At 47.2% G+C, this 9,626-nt stretch overlaps 1 pseudogene; it reads right to left on the bottom strand.

Annotated features, from left to right (window-relative positions):
• Nucleotides 1-6,939: 6,939 nt before the first annotated feature.
• On the bottom strand, nucleotides 6,940-7,851 carry LOC118663583 (annotated as a pseudogene).
• Nucleotides 7,852-9,626: the final 1,775 nt, after the last annotated feature.

The raw sequence follows: 9,626 nt of genomic DNA, 5'->3' as shown, positions 1-9,626 counted from the left end.
CGAATCAGGTTATTGTAAAGATGCTGCAAGTGGGTTGGCTTTAAAGTTAACTGACACCCCATCTTTGTTCCAGAAAAGACTTAGTGCTGCTTAAATTAAGGCAACAGATGTGGAAACTCTGTGAAAGGCCCAGGAATGTGAGACATTACCATTTATTACCGGCACTGACACGGTCATGAACACCTGTGCGTTTAGAGACTGAGTTTGCATGCAGGGCGGGGCAGGCAGAAAGGCAGCTGGGCTGACGCAGCCAGCAGGCGACTCCAAGTGTGACCTTGGAGCCTGGAAGAAAGGCCAAGGCTTACAAAACCAATCTGGGAGTTGTGTGCTCAGTGGGTCTGGAATTGGGGCGCTCACTGTGACCCAGGCACCGTTTATCTCATTTAATCCTCAGAGCAAACTTGCAAGCAAATTGTTATTTTTTTTAAAAGAAAAGACGACAGATGAGAAAATGTGAGGCTTTCAGAGGTTAATTAGCCACTTCTGTGGGAATCCGAGGCCCCCACGGACTTTCTGTCCTTTCCCAGGGATGCTGAACACTGTCTGAAAGGGCGGGGCTCTGGCTCCACAGAAATGTGTCTGCCCTGGCTGCGGCCCACACCGAGGTCTCAGGCTGCCTGCCAGGGTGGGCCTGGCTAGTCGTGATTCTTCTAAGGAAGAGCAAGCCCTGTCTCCTCTCTCTGTGGTTCTTCATTCTCACTTTCATTCAACACTAAGCAGCCCCCGGAGCCCTCCCTTCCCCTGGCAACTCTGATGGCAACTCTCATGCGAACCTTGGTGTGCAGCCTGATCTTCTGTCCATGTGGTGCTGCGCCTGCTGTCCCTGCCAGGGCCTCCTCAGCTGCCACATCCCAGCTCAGTTTCTAGCTGCAGTGGGACCCTCTCCACTGAGGCCACAGCTCTCTCCTTAGGCCGCAAAGCAAGGGTTTTGAATTGCTCTTTCCCTGCAGGTGGGTCAGGTAAGTATCTGGACTTGGCATCACTCACTGTCCCTCCAGCAGCATGTCCAAAGAAAAAGATGCTCTTGAACCAATAAAAACATTTGACAAAATTCCCCAGTGTCACTTTTAACAAGTCACCTGCTCTCACTTGACAGCCAGCGCCCTCCCTGGTTCCCACCTTGGCTTCACCCTAAACTTGGGGTTTCTGGTTGCCCCAGGAGGGGTCCTGTTGGGTAAATTCTGATAGGACCCCCCTCTCCAGCTCCCCGCTCACCCCTGGGCTGACTCTCAGAGATCAGGAATAGCTTGGCTCAATACTAGGAGCCCTCACACTAACCTGGCCCAACCCTGATTCTGCTTTGACCAAGTCCTGTAGTGGCCACACCAACGCCCGATCCATGCACACGCACACCCTGCACATGAGACTGGCTGTCCTGGGTGACCACCAGCCACCAGGAATGGTATTCATTAGGGACAAATCTTGGGCTGCAGGAGGGATAAAAGTCAGAATTGGGGACAGCAAGTGTAAACCTCTGTTCTGCAATAAGGTCAGGGTCATAGAAACAAAGAGGAGGAGGAGGAGGAGGAGGAGGAGGAGGAGGAGGAGGAAGAGGAGGGAACAGCCAGGTGAGAGCAGGGAAAGAGTTAGGGAGGCTGAGCACAGGCCATGATCTGGAATCTCGCTGAAGCTTAGGGGGTGGGGTACAGGATGCATGGGAGAGTCAGCTGAAAGGGCAGGGCCAGGATTTGGTGCCAACAGTCAGGGAGGATGCCAGGGACAGAGTCCACGACCCTTGACTCTATCTGGAGTGTGTAAATGTATCCATGCCCCTTCCCAAGGCTGGGACTGCCCTCCACCCACCTCAGTCCCCAGGCCTGACCCCAGGACCAAGTCCTAGAGCATAGATCAGCATCCAGAACTTGGAAGAACAGGACCAAGAAGCAAAGGGAGGCGAGGTTCCAGGGATCAGGATCAAGGCATATGCTCAGAGCTCACCTGGTGTAGAGAAACTAGTTTGGGGAGGCAAGGGAACCAAGACATAACTCCAATCCAAATCCTGGCTGACTTATTTGCAGTTGTAAGCCTCTGTTTCTAGCACATAGAGAGCTCAGTGCAATGGAAGCATGCATGCCTGAGCCATCACAATTAAATACCAGTCCTTAGCAGCTAGAACAGATCCCCACACCACCAATGGGACCCAGCTCAGTGGTATAGCTGCTAACCCACAGGTTGGATCCGTGGCAGAAGCGAGGGGCCAGGGTGGACAAACCCATGTCAGACAGGTTTAAGCTGGAGAGAACACCCAACGGGAGCTTGCTGCTGCTGATGGTTCTGGGGAAAGAGGCTGACCTTTCAGGATCCAGCCATTTCTCCGCTTAGGGGAGACCCAGGCAAACACAGCCAAGAAGACGAGCCTTTCCCTGAGGCCTTCTCCAAAAGTCATCTTTGTTAGGAAGTCTCCATCATTAGCCAAAATTCAAGGCCAGTCAAGCAGGGTTTTCATTAGGCAATCACTTCTAACTTGTACAGCAGTTTTTACAGTACTTATGCAGCTGCTACTTGCTGGGTCCCTATGGTCAGGCTCGGGAAGCAGCAGCAGCGCCACCTTCTGGTGTTCTTGAGAATATCACAGGGCTGTTTCAATCCCTTCACCTGTCTGGGTGTGTACAGCACACACTTTCTGAGAAGTCACAACTTTGGATAGCTTAATGACATCTGCCCTGCTATTTAACAATCTGAACCACTGATAACCCTTTATGAAGATTAAAAAGCAAAAAATAAATCCCATAATCATTCTGGATTCAAGAACATGTAACCTTTGTGTTTTCAGAAAACTCAGAATTTCCTACAGTGAACCCACATTTGCTGAGCTAACTGGTATGCTTTACCCAGGTGCAAATTAGAGAAAGACTACACTTCCCAAGTCTCCCATTCTCTACCTATGGAGGCACACCTTTCTTGCTCATAAAAGGAAATATGGTAATTGTCCACCATGTTGCTAAGACGTCAAGCATAAGTCAAATAATTACTGAAATAATACTGCTCTGGGAAGAGAGCTATGAAGGAACACACAGGTGCCGTGAGCCACTGTAATGAGGCAGGGAGTGGTAAGTTGTCCAGGAGGTCAAACAAGGCTTCCTCTGAAATGCCAAGAAGTAAAAGTCTGAATTATCTTCCAGGAAATTCAGAGGACATGAGCTTTCAGCGCATTAAAGCTATAAGCCTAATGGAGATGACTGCTGGGAACAATGGGATTTGAATTGACCTCCAGTAATGGGGGTGTTTTATCTGGTTCCTATTCATTTCCCCACCCCGCCACCACACAATACACATACATTTCACACACGTACCTGCACATGTGTGCACACATTCACACATGTACCACACACAATTGATTTCTCGCCTTTTTGTGTTGAACAGGAATTAAATGACCTGCAGACTAGAACTGCAGTCAGATGGAGTCATGCTCAGGTGGAGAGCTGGAAGGATTTGAAAAAAAACAACAACCTTATCTCCGAGGTTCAGACAAGGTGAGTCTGTAGAACAGCAGCTGAGGCTGCCCCTGGGCCGTGAGTCTCCAGTCTGAGTTCCCCATGGAAGAGAAGATGAGGTTACAGCTTAACACAGTTGGGAGACTTCATGATGCAGAAATTCAGGGACCTTCAAGCTCACTTCCTTCTAATGTTTGAAGGAGGATAGTGAGTCTTGGAATCAGACAGATATGTGTTCTAATCCCGGCTCCATATGATTTATCGAGTTAACCTCTCTGAGCCATTTCATCATCTATAAAATGAAATTCAGAATCTCTATGCTGCTGGGAGGCTCAGGCTCTCTTCTGGTCCCCAAGGCTAGACTCCTACCCCCGGAAACCCCTGCTCTCTCTTGCTTTGCATGATAGGGAATTGTTTTGCCAGATATTATTGGTTCTTTCTTTCTGGAGAAAAAAAAAAGATCCAAATTCAAGATTTTTAATTTGTAGTAATGTTGTAAAGAATCAATTTTTTAAACATCTTTATTTTCCATGCTGGCATAAATAAATCATTGAATAAATAGATCAGAGGAGAGAGACAGCTCTTCCATACAAAAGAATATCAATTAATAAGTATAGAAGAAATGATGGAATAAGGAAATCACCAGTGGACAAACTCCACGGTAAGAACTGTCACAAGCAAATACCAGTGAAAGTACAATAAGAAACAGGATATTTGCATAACCTCAAAGTACCTTCCCTACAAGACACTTATTAAATCCAAACAGAAAAAATAGTAACTTACAGTGAAGAAACCTAACAGGCACATGTTAATATCACAAGTAATAAGACAGATCAACATGAGTGATATAATGGCCCGAGAAGGACAGCATGTCACTTCTGTGGCATTCTTGCCAAAAATGCATAACCTCAATTGAATCATGAGGGAACACCAGACAAACTCAAATTAAGGTCTTTCTACAAAATAATTGGCCAGTACTTGCTTCAAAAATATCAAGGTTATGAAAGACAGGAAAAAAAAAACATGAAGATATTTTCATAGATTAGAAAAGATTAAGAAAACATGACAACTTCTAGGAATATATCCTAAGAAACTCACACACCAATCAGGAAGAATATATGCACCCCTATGTTCATAGCAGCATTATTTACAATAGCTAAGATCTGGAAATAGACCAAGTGCCCTTCAGTAGATGAGTAGATAAAAAAACGGTGGTGCATTTACATAATGGAATACTATACAGCTGTAAAAAAGAAGGATCTCTTACCCTTTGAGACAGCATGGAGGGACCTAGACAGTATTATGCTAAGCAAATATAAGCCAGTCAGAGAAAGACAAGTATGACATGATCTCACTTATATGTGGAACCTAATGAACAAAATAAACAGATGAACAAAACAGACCCAGAGACATTGAAAACATGCAACAGACTGATGTATTGCAGAATAGGGGTGGGGAGGAAGGAAGAGATTAAACAGAGAATTTATATGCATATATCCATAGCCCATGGATAAACAATAGTGCGGGGAAGGCCTGGGGAAGGGGTGAGAATCGGGGGAAGGGGGTCAACAGGGATGTATATATATTGTTCTATGACATGATATATTTAATCAACAATATATCTTGGACTCTGTATCTGTCTTGTTTTTGTGACTGTATAATATTCCATTATAATGATAAATATTTACTTAACCAATCTCAGATTTTTCTTCAATTTTTCCCTATTATAAATGACTAGAGGCCTGGTGCACAAAATTCGTGCACTCAGGGGGGTTGGGGGGTCCCTCAGCCCAGCTTGCGCCTCTCATAGTCCAGGAGCCCTCGGGGGATGTTCAACTGACGGACACCCTTAGCACTGCCACGGAGGCGGGAGAGGCTCCCGCCACTGCTGCTGCGCTCACCAGCCATGAACCCGGCTTCTGGCTGAGCGGCGCTCCCCTTGTAGGAGCGCACTGACCACCAGGGAGCAGCTCCTGTGTTGAGCGTCTGCCCCCTGGTGATCAGTGTGCATCACAGCAACTGTTTGTTCTGCCATTTGGTCAATTTGCATATTAGTCTTTTATTATATAGGATAGTGCTATAAAGCCTTGTTTATGTGTTGTATGTGTTTGAGTGTGTGTGAATATATATAGAATATAAATAATATATGCAATAGTCTTAGATGGTAAATGGTTGAGTCAAAGTGTAAGCCAAGTTTAAATTTTGATCATACCACTAACAGCAAATGAAAATGACCATTTCCCCGTGGCCTGAAAAATAATTATTATTGCCATTTTTCCATTTTTTTCAATACAGTGAAAAAACATAAACCATTGAATTATCAGCCTATCTGAATATCACTCCCAGGCCTCTGACCATACCCAAAGGAGCTGTGGGTGCCTTGAGTGAAGTTCAGTCTCTGCATTTGATGGCCAAGTTACTTGAGCTCTCTGTGATGGGAAGCCTCCAGGATGGCCCCCAATGATCCCTGTCTACTGGCATGGGTGTCGTTGTGCAGTCCCCTTCCTCATTCTATCAGAGTTGGTCTGTGTGGCCAATAGAATATGGCAGCAGTGATGATATGTGGTTTCTGAGGCTAGTCATAAACAGGCATGTGGCTTCCCCTTTGTCTCCCTCTGATTACTGGTCCTGAGGAAACAACTGACACGCAGGCCCCCTGTGGAGGCCTCATCAGTGATGCATGGCGAGGAATGGAGGCCTCCTGACGACAGCCATGTGAGCCATCTTAAAAGCAGATTACCCAGCCCCAGTCAAGCAGTCAGATGATTGCAGCCCAAGCCAACATCGATTTCAATCTAATGAGGAACCACCCAACTAAGCCACCCTCAAAGTCCTGATGCTCAGAAACTGCATGAGATAATAAATGATTGTTATTTTAAGCTGCTAAATTCTGGAGTAATTTGTTATGCAGCAATAGATAACTAATACACTCTCAGCCTCACTTTCCTCATCTGTAACATAGGAATCCTATATAATAAAAGGCTAATATGCAAATCATCCCCTCGGGAGTTTGACCGACCAGGAATTCAACCAACCAGGAGTTTGACTGCTCACTACGACATGCACTGACCACCAGGGGGCGGCGCGGAACAAAGGAAGGCCCCGGCCCGCAGCCAGCAGCCAGCAGCCAGGGGAAAGAAGGCCCTGGCTGGCCCAGATTGCCGGCCAGGCTTAGGGACTCTACCCATGCACAATTTTCGTGCGCCAGGCCTCTAGTGATCACTTCACTAATAGTAATGCTCACTTCACAGACACAAAGTTAGGAAAGCACCTGCCAGCGACCTGGCCCAGGAGCACTAGTCTTTTCCTCTCTCCTTGGGAGGCACTGTCAGGACTGACTAAACAGAGAGGAGTGTTTTGAGTTGCAACACTTTTGACCTTTTCATTCAAGATCCATGTCAGATCAGTTTCTAACTCATTTCCAGACACATTATCCTGAGAATGAAGCAGGGAGTGAACTTTGTTGCCATGCATCCCCTACCTTTTCTTTCTTTTTTTTTTTTTTTTTAGTTATTTAATCGGGTTCTTATAAGAAATTCAGAACACCGGTTTGTGAGGATAAAGCCCATTGGTGAGAGCGAACAGAGAGCAGAGGTAGCCCTGGAGCTGAGGAACAGCTTTGATTTTTGGCAGAATTTGTGAGTCCACAGCTTTCTGGTCAACCTTGTGCTGTTCTGTAATCTCATATTTCTCTTTCTCTGTGTCGAAGATCTCACCCTCCTGGTGTCTGGGCTTATGCAGCTTCTTCTTCTTGAAGTAAGCATCAGTGAGATGTTTGGGGATTTTCACACCATTGATAACAATTTTGGTGGAGGTGGCGATGACAGATTTCTGGTGTGTTCTACGAAGAGGAACTCAATTGAGGGACAGAGGTCCAGTCACAAGTAGCAAGCCACTGCCCAGCTGCTTCAGGAAAACCAACCTCTTGCCTCTGTGGCACCCAGTGAGGATGATCAGAATGGTCCCAGGAGGGATGCTGGCCCACAGTCTCTGCACATGCTGACTGAAGGGTTTCTTGCCATGGCTCAGCAGCTTTTGAGACAAATCTTCAGTAGGATAATATCTAGGCATTTTGCAGAGTGTAACCACTGGGGTACCACCATTCTTGTCGCCACCAACTGGTTTTGTAAGAGTAGCAAGAACTTTCTCCTTCTTTTTCTTTTCAATCCTGGATTTAGGGGCCGAATACTTCCTCTTGTACATGGCCTCTTGCGAATACACAGCCGACCGGGAGTATCTGCCGATTCCTCTGACGAGGACGGGGTTTCAGCTGCAGAGGGGCCTTAACCTTGCCGCCGGCATCAGCCTTCTTCTTGGCTTCAGGTTTCTTCTCCTTAGTGTCAGCCTTCTTCTCCTTAGTATCAGGTTTCTTCTTCTCCTTAGTATCCGGCTTCTCGGTTTTCTTTTCACCCGCCATCTTGCAAGATGGGAAAGAGAACTAAGGTCCTCCATCCCCTACCCTTTTATTTGATGAAATTATAAAAACAAACAGTCAAGTTTCTCTGGTCTTTGGAGAGCTTCCAAACCCCTCTCTCAGTGATCAGGGAGTGGCTGCTTGGGGCCCGGCCAGTGAGGAGCTAGTGTGGAGGGCTGAGGGCTAAGAAAAGAGAGTCTGGCCTAATGCCAGTACAGGAGGCACACCTTTGTTTCCAAGTAGTGTGGGCACACATATACAAAAGATAAATTGTTCCTCCATTCTCATCTGATGGAAGTTCTCATTGATGGACTTGAGCCCAATGCTGGAAGGGGAGCGGGGGAAGCAAGGGAATGCCAGGAACCACTTAATCCCCAGGGATGCTGGTCTCCTAGCAGCCCACCCAATGAACTCTGAGACCAACCCCTGAGCTAGCGACATAGGAATGACTGCTCCTCTCCCCTTCAGCAGCCCATACTGTCAGGCCAGCTTGAACCTCACTGGAGCATCCCTGGTAACCCAGGCACCTCCTGCTTCCCTCTCACAGGTCAAGTTCCACCCACACTGTAATTAGTGCTGCTCTCCGCTCTGCCATCTGGTGGCCATAGTAAGCAATTGCAGCTTTCCCACAGGACAGTTACCTTCAGCGGGATGGGGATGTCACCTTCCATCTGTTATCAACAATTTATCCCCACCCAGAGGAGTGACCAGGCTCTTGTGTTTGGTCCTCTATGCCAAGAAATTGGGTGATTGCCAGGAAAGGAGTGAGAACGTTTTAAACAGACAACATTCTGAGTCCTTCACAAAATGATTTCTCAGCCGGCTGCCAACCAGAGCCTTTCTCTTGCCTCCAGCCAAGCCTTCTATGCCCACAGGACACTTTTCCTGGAGTGAACCCGGTCCTTGTCTTTGTTCCTTTGTTAATACCAGTCCCTCCCTCCATCCCCAGGAGGCTCCTAGCTAAAATTCTCCAGGTGGGCACGAAGAAGACTCAGCTGACCGTATGCATTATGAAACCTGTGCCCAGATAGGACCTAGTGGTAGACAGAATCATGGTCCTCACAAAGACATCCACATCCTAATCCCAGAACCTATGAATGTACCTTGCATGAGGTGGGTCCCCCTGTATTCCTCATTTTATAGAAAATGAAAATGAAATACAGAGTAAGCGACTTGCCCAAGGTCAAGCAGCTAAAAACTTCATCATTTGCTGAAAACCAGCCCTGGAAATAGACCATCCTTATCTGAAGAAGGAGGAAGAGGAGGCAGGGCAGGGGTAGAAAAGAGGGGAACGAGTGGGGGAGGAGAAGAAAGACATACAACTTTTTGATGGAAGAAACTTTCTCATCAAGGAAACGAGCCTGTGTTGGCTTTAGGGTCTGGGGTCTGGGATTCTGGCGCTCTCTCAACAGTATCCAACGTGTGGCCAAGCGTGATGGCCTTCCCTTCTGAGACTTTCACTGAAGGTTGGGAAGATAAAGTAACAGGCCTGAGTGTGTATACATAGCAAGTGCTGGAATCAGGACCTAACTCCAGCTCAGCCCACTGCAGGAACTGGAGAAGGTCTGACTCCGGGATCCTGTGGCCTGGGGAGGAGGGAGTGGGAGCCACTGGTGGGGGTGGTGTACATGGCAGGCCAGAGCCTAGAAGTCATGTCCTGGGGAAGAGGTGGGTGAGGTCAATCAAGCCAAGCATCAGGGAACAGGCTGAAGGCTGGATGGGTGTGGAGCTAACATGAGAATGTAGGGACTGAGGGTCCCTAAAACCGAGGGCCAGAC

This window comes from Myotis myotis, unplaced genomic scaffold (genome assembly GCF_014108235.1).
Source record: "Myotis myotis isolate mMyoMyo1 unplaced genomic scaffold, mMyoMyo1.p scaffold_m19_p_9, whole genome shotgun sequence".
NCBI lineage: Eukaryota > Metazoa > Chordata > Mammalia > Chiroptera > Vespertilionidae > Myotis > Myotis myotis.
The sequence above is the reverse complement of the archived record's forward strand: the minus strand, read 5'-3'. Positions and strand labels throughout refer to the sequence as shown.